A 21,134-nucleotide genomic window follows, 5' to 3' on the forward strand; every position below is an offset into this window, starting at 1 on the left:
AAAATCCCTGTAGACAGCAACATCTGCCAGCCATCCTCCTCCCATCCTCACCCCATCCTTGAGGCTCCTTTGACCGGCTCAAAAAGCTACCACTTCCAAAGTGGTAGCAAATATTTGAGCTGGCCATCAGTCGCCTCCCCACCGTCTGAACGGGGAAGGGCACAAGCGAGGCGACTTGGCGGTCTGGAGCTGCCAAGCCACCCCAAGCTGTTCCAGGTTTTTTTTTTTTTTAAGAAAAAGGAAACTAATCAGAGCGCTGGTGCACATGTGTGCACAAGCGCTTGCCCACAATGGGAAAAAAGGGAATCCGGCTTCTAGGGCACCTTCCCATGTGGAGGCGCCCAGCCACCTCACGGACAGGATGGGGCCGCATCACCGGGGACCGTCTGGAAGCTCCAGGACAGCTCTTTTTCCCAGCACTGGCTATCTGAGATCCTTTAACTTCAGAGGTTCAAGACTAAGCCTGGGACCATCAGCATCTGACAAAGGAAGTTTTGACTCTTGAAAGCTGATACCCTGAATATCTTGTTGGCTTCTAAGGTACTATGGGACTTGAATCCAGCTGTTGTACTGCAGACCAACATGGCTACCCTTTGAAATAGTTCATCCCATTTACACGTGCGGGGGCCAGATGCATAGACCTCTAACATTTGTGCAGAGCCCCCCCAGATGATGAAGAAGAAGACCACAGATTTATACCCCACCCTTCTCTCTAAATCAGAGTCTCAGAGTGGCTTACAATCTTTTTTATTTCCTTCCCGCACAACAGGCACTCTGTGAACTGGGTGAGGCTGAGAGAGCTCTCATAGCAGCTGCCCTTTCAAGGACAACTCCTACGAGAGGTATGGCTAACCCAAGGCCATTCCAGCAGGTGCAAGTGGAGGAGTGGGGACTCAAACCCGGTTCTCCCAGATAAGAGTCCGTGCACTTAACCACTACACCAAACTGGCTCTTTTTCTGTTTCAACTGCTGATGCCCTCTCTTTTCCCATTATAATCATGGCTGAGGTTCTCCTGGAGCAGGGCTTTTTTTGTAGCAGGAACTCCTTTGCTGATTTTACCATAGAGTTGTTGCCCAAATACCAGAGCGTCACCTGGAAGCTGCTGTCATGATGATGCCACTTCCTATGTGGTGCTGGCAGGGCTTTTTTGTAGCAGGAACTCCTTTGCCTTTTAGGCCAGACACCCCTGATGTAGCCAGTCTTCCTGGAGCTTACAGTAGGCCCTGTACTAAGAGCCCTGTAAACTCTTGGAGGATTGGCTAAATCAGAGGGTGTGTGGCCTAATATGCAAAGGAGTTCCTGCTACAAAAATAAAGCCTTGACCTGGAGTGCAGTAATGTAAGCGCCTCGATCCAAGGTGACACAAACGTCATTGCCGCAATGTAAGCATTGAACATCGAGAAGGAGAAAAAATGAATGAACGGCCTAAGAGCCCGAGATCTGCAAAGACGGCTGCTACCATCTACTGAGACACCGCGAGGACTAAGACGCCAAAGACATTATGAATAAATGCATAGATCTTCCCCCCAGTTGTATTTACCCTGCAAAGGGAGACTAGTCAGTCTCCCTGTCAGAACGACCAGTGCGAGCGACATGACGAATAAGGTTTACATCCAAAATGCTGCTGTCATTTCCCGTCCCCGCAGTTTGAAGAATAATGACCTGTTATTTCATATTAAGTCAATGGCAATTCATCCACCTGCAGGTCCAGGCAGCACGGATTCTGCTCCTCTCTACTCGGGAAGGAGATGCCTGCATCCCTTCCAACATTTCACCCATGACCACAGGGACACAGGCCAAAACCTCCTGTCCTCATAGATTTCTGAAGGCTCTTCTCCTGGGCTTGAAAGGCGCTTTCATTACTCTGCTATGACCATTCCTCTGCTGCTTTAGATGCCAAGTTAGTTTCTGTTAAAGACCCAAGAGAATTTAAGAATATAAGAACAAAAGAGAAGCCATGTTGCATCAGGCCAATGGCCCATCCAGTCCAACACTCTGTGTCACATAAGAACATAAGAGAAGCCCTGTTGGATCAGGCCAGTGGCCCATCCAGTCCAACACTCTGTGTCACGTAAGAACATAAGAGAAGCCATGTTGCATCAGGCCAGTGGCCCATCCAGTCCAACACTCTGTGTCACATAAGAACATAAGAGAAGCCATGTTGCATCAGGCCAATGGCCCATCCAGTCCAACACTCTGTGTCACGTAAGAACATAAGAGAAGCCATGTTGGATCAGGCCAGTGGCCCATCCAGTCCAACACTCTGTGTCACGTAAGAACATAAGAGAAGCCATGTTGCATCAGGCCAATGGCCCATCCAGTCCAACACTCTGTGTCACATAAGAACATAAGAGAAGCCATGTTGGATCAGGCCAATGGCCCATCCAGTCCAACACTCTGTGTCACATAAGAACATAAGAGAAGCCCTGTTGGATCAGGCCAATGGCCCATCCAATCCAACACTCTGTGTCACATAAGAACATAAGAGAAGCCATGTTGCATCAGGCCAATGGCCCATCCAGTCCAACACTCTGTGTCACATAAGAACATAAGAGAAGCCATGTTGGATCAGGCCAATGGCCCATCCAGTCCAACACTCTGTGTCACATAAGAACATAAGAGAAGCCCTGTTGGATCAGGCCAATGGCCCATCCAATCCAACACTCTGTGTCACATAAGAACATAAGAGAAGCCATATTGGATCAGGCCAATGGCCCATCCAGTCCAACACTCTGTGTCACATAAGAACATAAGAGAAGCCCTGTTGGATCAGGCCAATGGCCCATCCAGTCCAACACTCTGTGTCACATAAGAACATAAGAGAAGCCCTGTTGGATCAGGCCAATGGCCCATCCAATCCAACACTCTGTGTCACATAAGAACATAAGAGAAGCCATATTGGATCAGGCCAATGGCCCATCCAGTCCAACACTCTGTGTCACATAAGAACATAAGAGAAGCCATGTTGGATCAGGCCAATGGCCCATCCAGTCCAACACTCTGTGTCACATAAGAACATAAGAGAAGCCATGTTGGATCAGGCCAATGGCCCATCCAGTCCAACACTCTGTGTCACATAAGAACATAAGAGAAGCCATGTTGGATCAGGCCAATGGCCCATCCAGTCCAACACTCTGTGTCACATAAGAACATAAGAGAAGCCATGTTGGATCAGGCCAATGGCCCATCCAGTCCAACACTCTGTGTCACATAAGAACATAAGAGAAGCCATGTTGGATCAGGCCAATGGCCCATCCAGTCCAACACTCTGTGTCACATAAGAACATAAGAGAAGCCATGTTGGATCAGGCCAGTGGCCCATCCAGTCCAACACTCTGTGTCACACAGTGGCCAAAAAAAAAAGTGCCATTAGGAGGTCCATTAGGAGGCCCTGCCAGCACCACATAGGAAGTGGCATCATCATAACAGCAGCTTCCAGGTGACGCTCTGGTATTTCGGCAACAACTCTATCGTAAAATCAGATCTCCAACTTTTACAACTGACCTCCACCTGGCAGAGATCAGGCCCTCCGGAGAAAATGACTGCTTTTGAGGGTGAACTCTATGGCATTGCACCATGCTGAGGCCCCTCCCCTCCCCAAACCCCACCCTCTTCCAAATCCACCCTCAAAGTCTCCAGGTATTTTCCATCACAGACCTGGCAGCCCTACTCCCAGCTGATGAAAGGCTTTAGAGGTGAGAACTGACTCCTTGAATAGAGCATGGGAGCAGACAAAGCAAGCAGTCATTTTCTCCGGAGGGCCTGATCTCTGCCAGGTGGAGGTCAGTTGTAAAAGTTGAAGATCTGATTTTACCATAGAGTTGTTGCCCAAATACCAGAGCGTCACCTGGAAGCTGCTGTCATGATGATGCCATTTCCTATGTGGTGCTGGCAGGGCTTTTTTGTAGCAGGAACTCCTTTGCCTGTTAGGCCAGACACCCCTGATGTAGCCAGTCCTCCTGGAGCTTACAGGAGGCCCTGTACTAAGAGCCCTGTAAGCTCTTGGAGGATTGGCTACATCAGAGGGTGTGTGGCCTAATATGCAAAGGAGTTCCTGCTGCAAAAAAAAGCCCTGACCAGGACACTAAAAGCCCTCCCACTGTGCCCCCCTTTCCAAGCACCAAGAATACAGAGCATCAGTGCCCCAGACAGAGAGTTCCAACAATACGCTGTGGCTAATAGCCACTGATGGACCTCTGCTCCATATGTTTCTCCAGTCCCTTCTTGAAGCTGGCTACGCTTGTCTGAGCTAAAGACATATTTTGACCTGCTGGTGGTGGTGGTGGTGGAATGTGCCCTCAGGTTACAGCCAACGTTTGGCAACTTTGTGGGTTACGGGCATGGTTTTTAGCAACAGGGTGAAGCAATAACTTGGAAAACCTGGCTGTTTGGGATATATATAAGCTGTCTTGGATATATTGCAGTGACTCTGGGATAGCTTGGCTGATTGCCTTGTCTGTTCCCATGCTCCATATAAGGAGTCAGTCCTCACCTCTAAAGCCTTTCATCACCTGGGAGTAGGGCTGCCAGGTCTGTGATGGAAAATACCTGGAGACTTTGAGGGTGGATTTGGAAGAGGGTGGGGTTTGGGGAGGGGAGGGGCCTCAGCATGGTGCAATGCCATAGAGTCCACCCTCAAAAGCAGTCATTTTCTCCGGAGGGCCTGATCTCTGCCAGGTGGAGGTCAGTTGTAAAAGTTGGAGATCTCAAGACCATACCTGGTGGCTGGCAACCCTACATGGGATCCACATACTCAAGAAACCTTCTCTCCTTGTACAATCTTTGTGCCAGTTACATTCCTCATAAAAACACTTTGGGGGTATCTCATGACTCAGGCTCATAAAAAACAGCTTCGACCTGCTCCTTTTTGGTTTTGTTTTGTTTCTGCAATAGCGCCAATTTTGTGGAGTGGTCTCCCCTTGGAGGCTAGGAGCCGATCTGTCTTGCCAGCCTTTAGGTAAGTGTGTAAGATTTGATGGGCAACAAGCTTAATCTTGCTTTTTGGGGTAAACCATCTTCTCCTTCCCAAGGCATTTTGTTGATGGCTTTGTGGAGGGCCCCCCCCCCTAAGAATGAATTTTTAAAAGTTGCACCCTTGATTCATAATACTCTTGATTTTGGGTATGAGCTCCCCCCCCCCCGCCGCCCCTGTGGCACAGAGTGGTAAAGCTGCAGTACTGCAGTTGGAGCCCTCTGCTCATGACCTGAGTTCGATCCCAGCAGAAGCTGGTTCAGGTAGCTGGCTCCAGGTTGCCTCAGCCTTTTATCCTTCCGAGGATGGTAAAATGAGTACCCAGCTTGCTGGGGGGGGGGGAGTGTAGACTGAGGAAGGCAATGGCAAACCACCCCGCAAAAAGTCTGCCGTGAAAACGTCATGAAAGCGACATCACCCCAGAGTTGGAAATGACTGGTGCTTGCACAGGGGACCTTTCCTTTCCTTTCCTTTCCTTTCCTTTCCTTTCCTTTCCTTTCCTTTCCTTTCCTTTCCTTTCCTTTCCTTTCCTTTCCTTGCTGGGGGGAAAGTGTAGATCTGGGGAAGGTAATGGCAAACCACCCGTAAAAAGTCTGCCATGAAAACGTTTGTGAAAGCGACGTCACCCCAGAGTCGGAAACGACTGGTGCTTGCACAGGGGACTACCTCTACCTCTTCCCCCACCAGCTTTGCCACCACCACTATATATTTTATTATTATTACTAGCCTGCTTTTCTCCCCAATGGTCACCCAAAGCAACTTGCAACATTCTCCTTTCCTCTGTTTTATCCGTACAACAGTGGGTGCTTTCATAGGATGACTGCTTGCAAGTATATTTTGCCATGTTTAAGCAGTAAAAATCCAGTTGCAAAGCATGTTTTTGTGTGTGTGTGTGTGTGTGTGAATGCATCCGGTGTGATGTAGGTTAGGCTGAGAGAGACTATCAGTAAGGTCACTTGGCACTCGATTACTATCCCTGGTTAGTAGCCAAGATGGCTAAATGAAAACTCCATTTGCCCCCTCGCCCCTCAAGTGGCTTACGATATTCTGTTCTCGATTTTATCCTCACAACAACCCCGGGAGGCGTGACTGGTCCAAGGTGACCCAGCCGGCTTCCACAGCGGAGTGGAGATTCGAACCTGGGTCTCCCAGATCCTCATCCAGTTATTCCACCAGGCTAGCCCTTGAGCCTCCCTCAAAACATTCCTCACCACCTCGCCCCTTCAAAATCCGCCTTTGCCAAAATATTCTTCAATTAACCATTAAATTTGGCTGCCCTAATGAATAGATAAGATTCATGAGCAATTTGGGATGCCCCCTTTACCAGGGTTTGGCTGGACTGACTTTCAGCGTGTGGGTTATCGCTTGGGGGGGAGAGACGTTCAGGCTGTAATTGTGTTCTATCTTCTGTTTATACAATTGAATCTATAATGTAATTTCATGAGGTGCTGAGAGGCACTGCACAGCATATGAGCAAAATGTCGCGGCTCTCTCCCCTAATCCATATGAAACAGTGTTTGGATATCAGCCTGGTAAACACGGCAAAAGAACGAGAAGAGCCTTTCATCAGAAGGTCTGACACTAATCTAAAAGGGATTATCGGCGCCATCGCCTGGATGTAGAACTCTCGAGCCGAGAAGGGTTGAGAATCCCATTTAAATGAACACATCGGATTTCCGGGCGCTTGTCAGCGATTAGCACGCTGCCTCCATTCGGACCTTGCTGGGAGAAGTTCATTCCTTCCAGATAGTGGAATACTTACATTCGACATACCTGTTTGGTGAATACTAATAGAGGCTGAAGGAGAAACAAGTCCGGGGTTTCCAAGTTATTTTTCCCACTGTTGGTAAAAATCATCCCCGTAACCCACTTGCCTCTCTTGTGATCTGGGAAAGCTCCCAGAATCTCCCCCATCCAATTTCCTCCCTCCATCTTGGAATGTCAAATGATCAAGGCTTGGCTGCAAAGAGGAAGCCAATGCATTAGAAGAAGACTGCAGATTTATACCCCGCCCTTCTCTCTGAATCAGAGTCTCAGAGTGGCTTACAATCTCCTTTATCTTCTTCCCCCACAACAGACACCCTGTGAGGTAGGTGGGGCTGAGAGAGCTCTCCCAGAAGCTGCCCTTTCAAGGACAACTCCTATGCGAGCTATGGCTGACCCAAGGCCATTCCAGCAGGTGCAAGTGGAGGAATGGGGAATCAAACCCAGTTCTCCCAGATAAGAATCCGCGCACTTAACCACTACACCAAGCTGGGTCTTACAATAACTGACACAATAGCTGACACAATAACAATAACAGAGCCATGCCTCAAAGAGTTTAGAGACTTTAGAGAGTTACTGATACTTAGACATGATTCTGATTTTCCTTATACCTGCTGTGTTGATCCCACTATCCACTGTTTATATTTAGTATTGCCCATTGCACAAATGGAACCTGAGATTCTTTTATTTTTACAGCAATTGTGGGGTCTTCATTTCTACAGATATTTCAGTGGTATTTATGCTTCAGTAAATCAGCATTATACATGAGAAGTATAAATAATGAGAATTGCACACATAAATACCATACCCAGGGTAAACAAATCTAGAAAACCACTGGAAAAAAACTACAACTAAAATTGTCAGAAGGAAGGGAGACTTGGCTCAGTAGCTCTGCTGTGCAACTGAGAAAACTTGGCAAAGCAAGCTCTGTCCTCCTCTTCCTCCCCAAGGGAGGAGCCTCAGCCAATGGGGGGAAATAGAGGTTTCACTCTGTAGCTCCTGCATGACTGAGCAAGCCTTGCAAAGCAAGCTCTTATACACAAGGAAGCAAGAGAAAGGGAGAAGGAAGGAGATGACAACCAGTTGTTCGGGGGGCTGATAGGAACCCTCTGGGGGCTGATTCAGCCCCCCGGGCCACATGATTGACATCCCTGCTCTAGGCTGATCCTGCATTGAGCGGGGGGGGGGGGTAGACTAGATAGCCTGTATGGCCCCCTTCCAACTCTATCATTCAATGATTTCCACTTTTTTATTTCCAAATATTGTGCAGAGCACTGCACATATGCCATTTGCTGAAACTTACAGTTCCTGCAGGTCGTATGCAGCTTCGATTTTTTTCACTTTAGGTTATTGACGTATAGTGGTGTATTGCTAAAGCACTGCAAAAAAAAACCTTGGCATGATTACTTGCACAGCTTTATCAAGGACTCTTTTGGTGGGGTGTTTTACCAGTGCATGTGCACACTTCAACAAGGCTAGTGATGCAATCGTACCTGTGGAGAAGTGCATACTGCCAACCAGGGGTGGAATTCTAGCAGGCGCTCCTTTGCATATTAGGTCACGCACCCCTGATGTAGCCAATGCCCCAAGAGCTTACAAAAAAAGAGCCTTGTAAGCTCTTGAAGGACTGGCTACATCAGGGGTGTGTGGCCTGATATGCAAAGGAGCTCCTGCTAGAATTCCACCCCTGCTGCCAACACAGAGGAAAGAGAGAGACTAATGAATTATGGGGATTTCTGCTGTGAACTGCACATTCTCCAATTCCAGAATTAATTTTGACACATGGACTTACACTCTTGATACATGGATTTACACTCCGATGCACCTGACAACGTGAGCTATGATGCACAGGAACTTATGCTGGAATACATTTCATTAGTCTTTAAGGTGCCACTGGACTCCTGTTTTGTTTCACACCAGAACTAAGGAGGAGTGGGACACAAAATAGAAAGTCCACAACTATAACAAAGGGGGAGAAGCTCGGAAATCCATTCCACCCTAACCGCACCTTTATTTTATTTTTATTTTATTTTTTTTTGGAAGATCAAATGTTGTCCTGTTTGCAACAAGATGGGTTTGCATTTGTCAGTAACGTTCTTTCTTCCCAGCTAAAAAGGTTGCTTTATGTGCGGCATGACTGCCTTGCCTAAATTGCTTATGGGCTCTGATTTAAATTCCGGCAGGCTGAAAGGAACTGTGGTAGGCTAAATGGCTGAAAAACCACAGTTCCTTTGGTGAGGAGTTCATGTACCGCATTCACTTAGCTGTACAAACATAAAACCAACCCTAGCATTATGTCACACCCCAAAGTATCTGGAGCCCTCCCTCGGGTACTTAGGGGTTGGCATTAAGTCAGCGAGCGTGTCTTTGTCTTCCATTTCAGGTTAGAGGATGCAATTATGAAAAGGAAGCGGAAAGCTCGTAAAACACGGAGACCAGATCTTCACCTGGAGCCTCCACCACCAGGGCGCCTTTATGCCCACCCAGGATAGAGCTTGATTGTATTAAAAGTTGTAAATAGTGGGGTAATAAAAGAGAAATATGTATTTAATGGACTTGGCGGAGAGATTTCAGCCACCTTTATGTTTAAATTTCTTGGTTGATTAGGCTACAATGGCTTCTAATCGCTTGGGAGGATTTGGGGAATCAAAGCTAAAGATGCTGAAGTCCTTTTAACTCTGGGAAGTCAGTTAAGTACAGGGAAACTGACATAACTCCATAGGCCACTCACTATTAGACCGTGAGAACATTTTTTGCTCCATGTATTCCTATTTACCAAGATAGTCCCTAAATTCTAGTCACTTCTGCCCTTGGTAATCACCATCCCTTTGGTGTTTTGAACTGTTAGCCGGCCTCATTTTGGGCAGGAGCTCACAGGAGCACAGCTCCGGAATCTCTAAATTTTATTGTGTTCTTTCTTTCTTATCCCCCACCCCATTGCTTCTGGGCTCCATTGTTCAAACCCCCTGTGAGAATTTTGCTGAACTCTAAGACTGGACAAACTTTCTCATATTTTCCCCCACAAAAACGGGGAAAACAACCAAAACCTATCAAGCAGACAGATGGAAATCTTCATCATGCCACTGTGGCCACATAGGAGAAAGTCATGTAAAAGGTATGATGGGAGTAAGGCATTATTATGACAATTCTAATTCAAGAAGCATTTTAAGGTAGATGCTGAGTTGATATAATTGAGCACACCTTTCAGTGATGTCAGGGGTGTGTGGCAGATGCAAATGAGTTATGCCAATGAGTTGTGCTAATGAGCTCCAGCACCTCTTTTTCTACAAAATGACCCCTGTCTGTTAGCATCCAATTGCAATGATTTTACTTTCTAGTTGGGTTTAATCCAAAGAAATGATGTCGTCTTGGTCCTGTTCTCCAAGCCTTTGGGTAAGATTTGCATACTGTGTCCCTGAGTCAGAACGACCCATTCCAATCCCTGTTCCTTTTCTTCTCTTTTGGCCCCCAAATAAACTTTTTAAAAAATTGAAAGTAGTTTCAGCAGTAGCAGCTGCTGAGGGTGTTTTTTTTTTCTGCACCATGTAATGTAAGGTTGCTGTCCACCAAGTGAGTGCTGGAGTTCCACTAGGAATAACAACCGATTTCCACATGACCGACTCAGGATATGCCTGAACCAGAAAAATGTGTTTCATGTCAGTTTGTGGTTTGTTGCTGAACCACAAAGCAAACCACAAATCAAATCAAACTGGGAGGTTCATTTGTTAACCGACCAGTTCCTGACCCCATAAATCCCATTAAAATGGACCGCAGCCCCTTTGCAGAAAGTTTGCAGAAAGCCCAAAAAACATCTGTGGCAGGGAGCAGTGTGATCCCTGCTGCTCAGCTGTTTGGGGTTTTCTTGTGCAGTCCCTTTAAACTTAAAGGGACTGCACAAGAAAACCTGAAAAAATGGCTGAGCAGTAGGGAGCCATTTTTGCAGCTTTCATGGGGAACAGAAAGCAGCGGTTTAAAGGGACTTTGAGTCAGATGGAAATCTTCATCATGCTCCATCCTCCTGCTTTCTGCTCTATCCATGAACCACCACAAACCACTACAAACTGCTTTAAAAGTTCATTTATTTATTTTATTTTATTTTATCAGATTTATATCCCGCTCTCCCTTGGCAGGCTCAGGGCAGCTAAAAACAATTTAAACCACATAAAACATTAAAAACAAGTTACTCAATAAAAACAACCATACAATTTACAATCAATAAGTCCAAGATGTGTGTTTCTGATTTCTTTGAGGTTCTTAATTCAGTTATAATGATTCAGTGGGATTATCCGTACCGTGGAGTAATAGCTACCTCCTTCAGCTGTTAAAAGCGAGTTTGAATAATTCGGTTTTGCAGATCCTGCGGAACTGTGGCAAGTCCCGCAGGGCCCTGATGTTTTGAGGGAGGGCATCCACAGACCAGGGGCTATTACTGAAAATGCTCTGACTCTGGTGATGGAGGTTTATGGCAATACTCAACATGAAGTTCAGTTCACAAACCACAAACAGGGCAAAAGTCATGATGAATTTTGTTCCACGGTTCGGTGCATCCCTACGACAGACATTAGTTCATTTGGAGGAAATGGCAGCTTCAGAGGACAAACTCTATGGCATCACAAATCCGCTGGGCTCTCTCCCTTCCCCAAACTCCAGCCTCCCCAGGCTGTACCCCAAATCTCCAGGAATCTCTCAATGCAGCGGTGGCAACCCTACTGCAATGACCATACATAGCATGTTTGTGGGTGAATGCAGGCCCTTCTGGAGCCCCAAGATTCAAATAGCTGCCTACCTGTGTTGATCTCTTTTTCTGGTAGGATTGCCAGCCTCCAGGTGGGTCCTGGACATCTTCTGGGATTACAACAGATCTCCATATGGCAGAGAACAGTTCCCTTAGAGAAGACAGCCATTTTGGAAGCAAGAACTCCATGGCATTTTACCCCACCGAGTTCTTTCCCCTGCTCATACCCAACCCTCCCCAGGTTCTACCCCCAAATCTCCAGAAATTTCCCAACCTGTAGATGGAAACCCTAGTTGCTGGCCCTGGATGGAAAACAAGCTATTGAAGCATCAATGAATGCAGCAAGCAACAATTAACTAGAGCAGGATTGCCAGCTTGGGGTTGGGAAATTCCTAGAGGTTTGGGGTGGGAACCTAGAGAGGGTGGGATTTGGGAAAGAGAAGGTCCTCAGCATGATACAGTGCCAGAGAATCCAGTCTCCAAAGGAGCTATTTCCTCCATGGGAGACGATCTCCATCAGCTAGAGAACAGTTAAAATTCCAGAAGCTCTCCGAGTCTAAGGATGCCAGTCTCCAAGTGGGACTTGAAGATCCCTCAGAATTACAGCTTATCTCCAGTCTACAAAAATCAGTTTCCCTGGAGGAAATGGATGCTTCGGAGGGTGGACTTTGTGGCATTGTACCCCACTGAGGCCCCTGACCTCTTCAGGCTTCATCCCTGAATCTCCAGGAGTTTCCCAACCTGGATGTGGCATCTCTATCCCCTCCATCCTCCACCTGTAGCCAAGGGCAACCTGGTAACTTATCCAAACCCTAAGCAGTGCTTTCAGATACACATAAGGGTGGCAGGGGAGGACCTTGGGCAATGACCTCTGACCTGGGAAGAGGAAGGTGGCGAGGGTCTTATGTTTTCAATGCATTGAATGTAACAGATCTTTACTGGGAACAAAATAGAACCTCTCCTGCTTCTTGCCTGGACACGACAAAAACATCTTACAAGAATGGCAAATAATCAAAAGCAATTATTTTACCTACTGTTGCTGAAAAACCCATTAAGAAATCACAGAGTGTGACCTTACACTACCTTTCAGCGATGCCGGGGATTGAAAATGTGATCTTCCACAGGCCAAGCAGGGTGCCCTATCATTGAGCCACAACCCCTCCTTTAATATATTTCTAAATTCATATCTAAAATGCAAATGCATGCTTTCTCCCAAATCCACAATTAGGAGTCCCATCCCCCAGGTTGCAGCACTGCTTCATTTCCAGTTTAAAAAAAAAAAGTAAGCAACATGAGGTAGCTCTAGGAATCAGAAAATCTGTGGTTTTATCATAGAGTTTCCGGTGATTCCTAGAGCTAACAATGTCACTTTCCGTTTTTAATGGGAAGTGCTGTGGCGTTGTCATTGAGGTTGCCCTAATTTCCCCACACACAAGAATGCCATCTCAGTGTTCTTTATTTTGGTTTTAATTGATATGGTTTTGCTTTTCAGACATTATTTATTGTATAGGCCAAACTGTAGCTCGGGAGCCACACGCAGCTCTCTCACACATATTGTGTGGCTCTCAAAGCCCCCATTACCCTGTCAGCTGGCTTGGATAAGGCATTTGTCTCTTTAAATCACTTCTTCAAGCCAAGAATACATTTAAAGTGGCTTTTTTTTTACCTCATTCCCCTCCCCTCCTCCCCCATCTATTTGCCTTCCTTCCTTCCTTCCTTCCTTCTTTCCTTCCTTCCTTCCTTCCTTCCTTCCTTCCTTCCTTCCTTCCTTCCTTCCTTCCTTCCTTCCTTCCTTCCTGCCTGCCTGCCTGCCTGCCTGCCTGCCTGCTCTCAAACATCTGATGTTCATGCCTTGCAGCTCTCAAACAACTGATGCTTATTCTATGTGGCTCTTACATTAAACAAGTATGTTGTAACCCGCCCTGAGCCCACCTCAGCAGAGAGGGTGGGAGAGAAATTTAATAAAACAAACCAACAATCTGGCAATCTTATCTTTGATGAATAATGCACAAAAAACATACACATAGGCCAATTATGCAACATCACCAGCTTGGAGTGGAATAACATATTTTAGTAAGAATTCCTATTTTGGAAGAATTTAGAAATATCCCTGCGGAAACTTCTGGTTGTTCACAAAGAAGGACACAGCAAGTCCCCCTAGACCAGGGGTGTCAAACATAAAGCCTGGGGTCCAGAACTGGCCCATCTAGGGCTATGTGGCCTGCGAGCCACCGGTGCAAGGAAGGAAACAGGAAGTTGCTTGGGGGGGCGGAGCCACAATAATTGCGGCTTCAACACAGCAGGACCATCTCATCTGCAGAAGTCAAGCAGAGCCCCTTCAGGGACTAGTAAGTTGGGAGCCACTGCACCTGCATTTATACCTCTGCACTCAGCCTGCAGCTCTGGGGATGCTGTCTCAGATGGCTGCAGGGGTCACCATTTGCATGCAGGGTGTTTGCAAACAATCCTCAGTTGAGGCGTGGCAGCATCTGGCCAGTACTCCACCACTGCTTCTCCTGCCTGCCCGTGTGGGCTTTCCTCTGCACCCCCCTCCCAGCTAATGCAGGGTCCTTGTAGTGAGGACACGCCAACTCAGAGCTTATCAGGGCTCTTCTTAAGTTCTTTCTTTATGCGTTTCCAGATCCTGCTTAATTGACTGGCCCTGTCTCTGAATGAGTTGCTATGGAACTAGCTTTTATCAGAGGTGTCGATTTTTTTCCCCATTCAAAAAGAAGAGCTATTCTCGGGTTGCTGAATTCTGGACATTTGCTGCACTTCTACTAGACTGCTGAATGTCCTGTGGCCTGCCGGTTCTTACCCAGCAGTGCTGTGGAAATAAACTGAAAGCTGATAATGAACATACATGAAGCTGCCTTACGCAGAATCAGACCACTGGTCTAGCAAGGTCAGTCTCAGACAGGCAATGGCTCTCCAGAGCTTACCAACTGCTGTCCTTTATCGAATTTATACCTCCAGTATCTGGCATTACCTTTATGACACAAATAGCCCTAAGGGTTGCCAGATCCGACTCAAGAAATATCAGGAGACTTTGGGGGTGGAGTCAGGACGAAGCACGATTGGACTCTGAAGGGGGTTCTGGCCATCACATTTAAAGGGGCCGCACTCCTTTTAAATGCCTTCCCTCCATATGGAAATAATGAAGGATAGGGGCACCTTACATATGAACATATGAAGCTGCCTTACACTGAATCAGACTCTCAAAGTCCATCAAAGTCAGTATTGTCTACTCAGACTGGCAGCGGCTCTCCAGGGTCTCAAGTGGAGGCTTTTTCACACCTACTTACCTGGACCCTTTTTAGTTGGAGATACCAGGGATTTGAACCTGGCACCTTCTGCTTATCACGCAGATGCTCTACCACTCAGCCACCATACCTTCTTTGGGGGCTCACAGAACTAAACATCCTGGTCCAATCTTTTGGAAACTTGGAGGGTGTTTTGAGAAGAAGCACTGGATGTGATTGCTGAAAATTTGGTGCCTCTACCCAGAGGTCATTTCATAGAAAAAGAGGTGCTGGAGCTCATTAGCACAACTCATTTGCAGAAGTCATTTGCATATGCCACACACACCCTGACATCACCGGAAGGTGTACTCAATTAGATCAGCTCAGCATCTACCTTAAAATGCTTCTTGAATTAGAATTGTCATAATAAAACCTGACTCCCATCATAGTTTTTAAATTACTTTCTCCTACTTGGCCACAGTGGCATGATGAAGATTTCCATCTGTGTGCTCTATATGTTTTGGTTATTTTCCCTTTTTTTGTGGGGAAAAATATGAGAAAGTTTGTCAAATCCTAGAGTTCAGCAAAATTCTCACAGGGGGGCTGAACAATGGAGCCACCTCCCGCCCAAAATGAGCCCTACCTTTTCCCTAAAAAACAGTGCCCCAGACACCCACGGATCAATTCTCCTATTATCCTATGGGATTTGGTCTCCATAGGGTATAATGGAACTCCCAGCAGACATTCTCCTCCCACCACCATCACTTTCTGATAACCCTGAAGTGGGGGGAGGGCCTCCAAACCAGGGGATTCCCCTGTCCCCACCTGGGAATTGGCAACCCTAAATGACCCGGCAAGACAAAGTGATATTTATATCAGACCAGCCCTCATAACAAATAAGTTCAACACCTCTGCCCTTGGCTACCAAACAAAGAAGAAGACGATGATGACAACTGCAGATTTATACCCCACCCTTCTCTCTGAATCAGAGACTCAGAGCGGCTTACAATCTCCTATATCTTCTCCCCCCACAACAGACACCCTGTGAGGTGGGTGGGGCTGAGAGGGCTCTCACAGCAGCTGCCCTTTCAAGGACAACTCCTGCGATAGCTATGACTAACCCAAGGGTATTCCAGCAGCTGCAAGTGGAGGAGTGGGGAATCAAACCCGCTTCTCCCAGAAAAGAGTCCGCACACTTAACCACTACACCAAACTGGCTCTCAGGAAGGAGAAACATCAATAGTACTGAAAACGCTGTGTACTCCAGAAAGCACCACTGCATCTTTGGTTAGTTCCCTTGGCGCAGGAAGTGATGCGCCAACTTTCCCCACTGCCGCCCAACATGTGAAGGATTCATGCTAATCCATTCCGAAGTTTTTGTCATTTCTTTAAGACCTTAGCATCTACACTCAAGTATTTTCTTACAATACAGTGGGGAGCACAGCATTATAGAAGCAGATGGAGCACTAGCACCAACGTCAATAACTTATGAGTGGATTAGAGGCTGGAATCCAGCTGGTACCCTCTTGATCTTTTATTGCACACAACGTTATTAATTACAGGTCTCCGACTGGTGCTGAAGACCTCCCAACCTTATGCTGTGGCTGGGGGATTTCAGTATCCACGCTGGGGCTGCTTTACAATTTCTGGATCTTCTAGGTAGCAGCGTTATTATTTATTTATTGGGGGGGGGCTTATCTCATCTTTTCTCCCAGAAGCTCAGCTATATACCTATTTCTCCTCTCCTTTTTATCCTCCTGACGATCCTGAAAGTAGGTTAAGTGGAGAGAGATCGAGACTGGCTCAGGATCAGGAAGTGGCAAAGTGGGTTTCTGAACCTTACTCTTGCCAAACATCACCCTATATACTAACTTCTACATTGAGGGTGCCTGGCTTCCTGCTATGGTAGAAGGCCTCCTCTTGGAACCCTTACAATCAGGAAACCTGGGAAGCGGCATAGGATAGCTCTAGGAATCACCAGAAACTGTATGGTAGGACTCTGTGGTAAAACCATAGAGTTTCCAGTATCTATGCCAGTACCTAGAGTTTCCCAGAGTACCTATGCCATTTCTGGATTTTCCAGAAACTGTACGGTAGAGCTGTGTGGTAAAACCAAAGAATTTCCAGTGATTCCTAGAGTTCCGATGTCATTTCTGGGTTTTCCAGGTGACATAGTGAGATCCCCATTGCCCTATCCCCAGCTCTCTCATTGGTTGCCAGGCTTGGTCTAGCAACCCTACTGACAAGATTCCTTGCTCTGTCCTAGGACTAGAACAGAAACAGGGAAGGTTAATCAAGAGACAGGGATAATCATGTTGCAGTGGGAACTTAGAAAGATCCTCCGCAAAGTGCTGGTCCCAACAAGTTGTGAAGGGACTGAGCAGGTTTATTTACATATAATACTTGAGTCTAACGCAGGGGTGTCAAACTCATTTGTTATGAGGGCCAGATCTGACATAAATGAGACCTTGTTGGGACAGGCCATATCAGGCCAGGCCATGTGTGTACCTATTTAAGAAGAAGATATTGGATTTATATCCTGCTCTATACTATGAATCTCAGAGTCTCAGACTGGCTCACAATCTCCTTTACCTCCCCTCCCCACAACAGACACCCTGTGAGGTGGGTGGGGCTGAGAGAGCTCTCCCAGAAGCTGCCCTTTCAAGGACAACTCTGCAAGAGCTATGGCTGACCCAAGGTCATTCCAGCAACCTCAGGTGAAGGAGTGGGGAGTCAAACCCAGTTCTCCCAGATAAGAGTTCGCACACTCAACCACTACACCAAACTGGCTCTCTTAAGATTAGGTAACAGAGATATAAATTTTGTAAAGGGCACAGACAAACACAATGAAAGTTTTTTAAAAGAAACTTAAAACTTTAGCTCTCATTGGTCTCAAAGGTGCTTTCTTTGTAGCTCTCCCATGGGAACCAGGGAAGTGGGCAAAGAAAGCTCTAGCTTTTTCTGTCCTTCCCCAAGGGGCCAGGAGGGGGAGGAGCCTCAGCCAAGAGAAAGAAGAGAGGCTTGGCTCAGTGGCTCTGCTGTGCAAAGCAAAGCAAGCTCTGTCTCTCCCCCCCCTTCCTCTCCAAGGGAGGAGCCTCAGCCAATGGAGAAAATAGAGACTTTGCCCTGTAGCGCCTGTGTAATTGAGCAAGCTGCTATGCAGAAGGAAACAAGAGAGAAGGAGAAGGAAGCAGATGACAGCCAGTTGCTCAGGGGCCTGCTAGAAGCCCTCCGGGGGCCTGATTCGGCTCCTGGGCCACATGTTCTAAAGAGCCTAACTGCAACAAAAGTAGCAAACATCTTAACAACAACTCAATATCTTGTTCCCAGACACCACCAAGAGGCAAATGTGTAACTCCAGACATATGCATGCACCTTGAGGAGAGCAGGAGCCTGGGATGTTATATGAGGATTGCTGCTCTAAGAATGCCGAAAACTCCATGGTAAAAGCCAAAACTTGGTGGTAAAAACAAGAATGAATCACGCTTAGTTTACACAGGGGGAAAAAAGCAGAAGCAAAGACTGATGTATTGCAAAGAATTAGTCTCAGAGCCTTGGCTGCCACAGGAGGTGGTGGCATCCACAAGCATAGCCACCTTCAAGAAGGGGTTAGATAAAAATATGGAGCAGAGGTCCATCAGTGGCTATTAGCCACAGTGTGTGTGTGTGTATATATATATATATATATATTTGGCCGCTGTGTGACACAGAATGTTGGACTGGATGGGCCATTGGCCTGATCTAACATGGCTTCTCTTATGTTCTTATGGCTGAAGCTGGTCTTTAAATGACCCTCCACTCTAGGAATTGTCAGAAGCTCTATAGAATTTCCAGTGATTTCTAGAGGGGAGTGGCAATACTTTTGTGTTTCCCCCAGCTGTGACATAATGCCATCATGCTGGCAGCAATTTTTTTAAAATCTTAAATTCCCAGAGTGGCAGCAGAAAGTGGCATCCCAAATCCTGAGACATCCAAGTATGAAAGACTCTTCTACCATTCATTGCAGGGTAAGGGGAGCTGGAGATGGAGCAGTCATGGTTCTAGGCACTGTTAACAAAACCCTTCGTTTGCACGACATGTCAGGGAAAAGAGATGAAGCTTGGAACCTCATGGCGCAGGGTGATGCCTTAGCATTCCATTGAACCTCTATGGTAAAACTATAGAGTTGTGTCAGAAAGCTAGAATGCCATTCTGATGCAATGACATCACTTTCTAGTTCATACAGAAAGTGACATTATAACATTAGAGTGATGGTGATTTGGTTTTTTCCCACACAGGCCCCAAATCTCCTGCTGGTTTCTAGAGCTTGGCTGGCACCCATAGTTTTTAGCCAGGGTGGAATAGTCCATATTCAGGTAACCATGGGCTTCCTCAGTTGCAACCTTCCCTATAATTGGGATAGGAATCTGTGATGGTACAGATTAGTTAATTAATAAACTCTATTTAACCCAAGCATGGTATCTATGGGGCACTCATACAAGTTGGGGGTGGGGGTTTTGCAATCAATGTGCGGATGTGCATTGGTACCATGGGGTGGTGTGCGAATCATCTGAAGGAACTGGAAGGCCAACTACGCATGTTCAGAATTTGGAAACAAAAAATGAGCCAATGGCTGGCTCCTAGTGTACCACTCGCTCACTGGAAACAGGACCGATTAAGAACTCCAAAACCCAAGCAGAAGTTTGGATGGGGAGAATTTCAGAGGCATCCCTATATCCTTGAGGTACCACAAAATGATGCTCTCCACTTTTCATTTCAATCCAAGAGACAGTAGTAAAGTTCTCTTGTTCTAATTCCTATCCTCGGAGGGGGGGGTTGTAGCAGGAACTCCTTTGCATATTAGGCTACAGCCCCCTGATATAGCCAGTCCTCCAAGAGCTTACAGTAGGCCCTCTAAGAAGAGCCCTGTAAGCTCTTGGAGGATTGGCTACATGGGGGGGGGGGGGTAGCCTAATATGCAAAGGAGTTCCTGCTACAAAAAAAGGCCCTGCCTATCCACAACCTGACAGGTCATATAGACAGAGGCCACGATGGGGAGCATCATGGGACACTACTGGGTTCCATTCAGACAGGTGCAGCTAGTGAGAAAACCACTCTTTGTGGGACCCAAATGTGATGATGATGATATTGGATTTATATCCTGCCGTCCACTCAATATTTCAGAGTCTCAGAGCGGCTCACAATCTCCTTTATCTTCTTCCCCAACAACAGACATCCTGTGAGGTGGGTGGGGCTGAGAGGGCTCTCGCAGCAGCTGCCCATTCAAGGACAACCTCTGCCAGAGCTATGGCTGACCCAAGGCCATTCCAGCAGCTGTAAGTGGAGGAGTGGGGAATCAAACCTGGTTTTCCCAGATAAGAGTCTGCCCACTTAACCACTACACCAAACGGGCCAGTATGATTTGCACCATTGCATTGACTTCAGGGATAGTCCCTATATATGAGTTGCGATCTTCACAAATAGTTCTCCCATAGGAGTGGTCTCCAGAGACAAACCCCAAGGCCTCTATGCCCCCTCTGAGGAGCTGCAACAAGAATGGACCAAAGCCAGGGCTTTTTTGTAGCAGCAACTCTTTTACATCCCCCCCCCCACTTATTTAGCCAATCCTTCAAGAGCTTACAGGGCTCTTCTTACAGGCTCTATTCTAAGCTCTTGGAGGATTGGTGACATCAGGGGGGTGTAGTCTAATATGCAAAGGAGTTCCTGCTACAAAAAAGAGCCCTGGGCCAGATCTAGTTTACACAGGGGAGAAAAAGCCAAAGGAAAGACCAGCATATTGCAGAGAATGGCTCACAGGGTCTCGGCTGAAGCTGGTCTTTAAAAGAAAGCTCCTTTATACTTTTGAAATGCATTACACCGCCAGATTAAGAAAGAACAAGACAGAACTTTGACAGGGGAGAGTTAAGAGAAAGGATTAGAAAGCAGGTTTCTTTAAAAAAGCTGTAAATAATGAAGGTTGCTTCAAGGGTGCATGTACTTCTTTTTCTTCTTCTTTTTGTCATCAAGCTGCTGCCAACTTATGGAAGCTCCTGTACAGTTTTTGTTATGTATGAGAATCCATGTTGTTACCAATGGTGTTCCTGCCTGGCTCATTGGAGCCTGAAGGACTGAGCTTGGGGACTTTGGAACAATGGGCAGTAGGATCCAAATCCCAACTGCCTTGCTCCAATCACAGGCCCCCTGCTGGTTTGAATGACCCAATAACGTGCTAGCGCAGGAACCCAGTGTTGTATATAGTTGGCCCAGCGGGCCCTGTTCTTCATTCTTCTTAGTGCAGCCATACACCATGCTGTACTCAATAAAGAGCTTGTTGTCACTTCCACCTTGCCTTTTCAATGCCTAAGAACCCACTATATTATAGTGGCGACAAAGGTGAGATCCTGGTAGGTGATCCAGCAACCAGCACTGCACCGCGCCTCG

This window comes from Heteronotia binoei, chromosome 12, assembly GCF_032191835.1.
Source record: "Heteronotia binoei isolate CCM8104 ecotype False Entrance Well chromosome 12, APGP_CSIRO_Hbin_v1, whole genome shotgun sequence".
Classification (NCBI taxonomy): domain Eukaryota; kingdom Metazoa; phylum Chordata; class Lepidosauria; order Squamata; family Gekkonidae; genus Heteronotia; species Heteronotia binoei.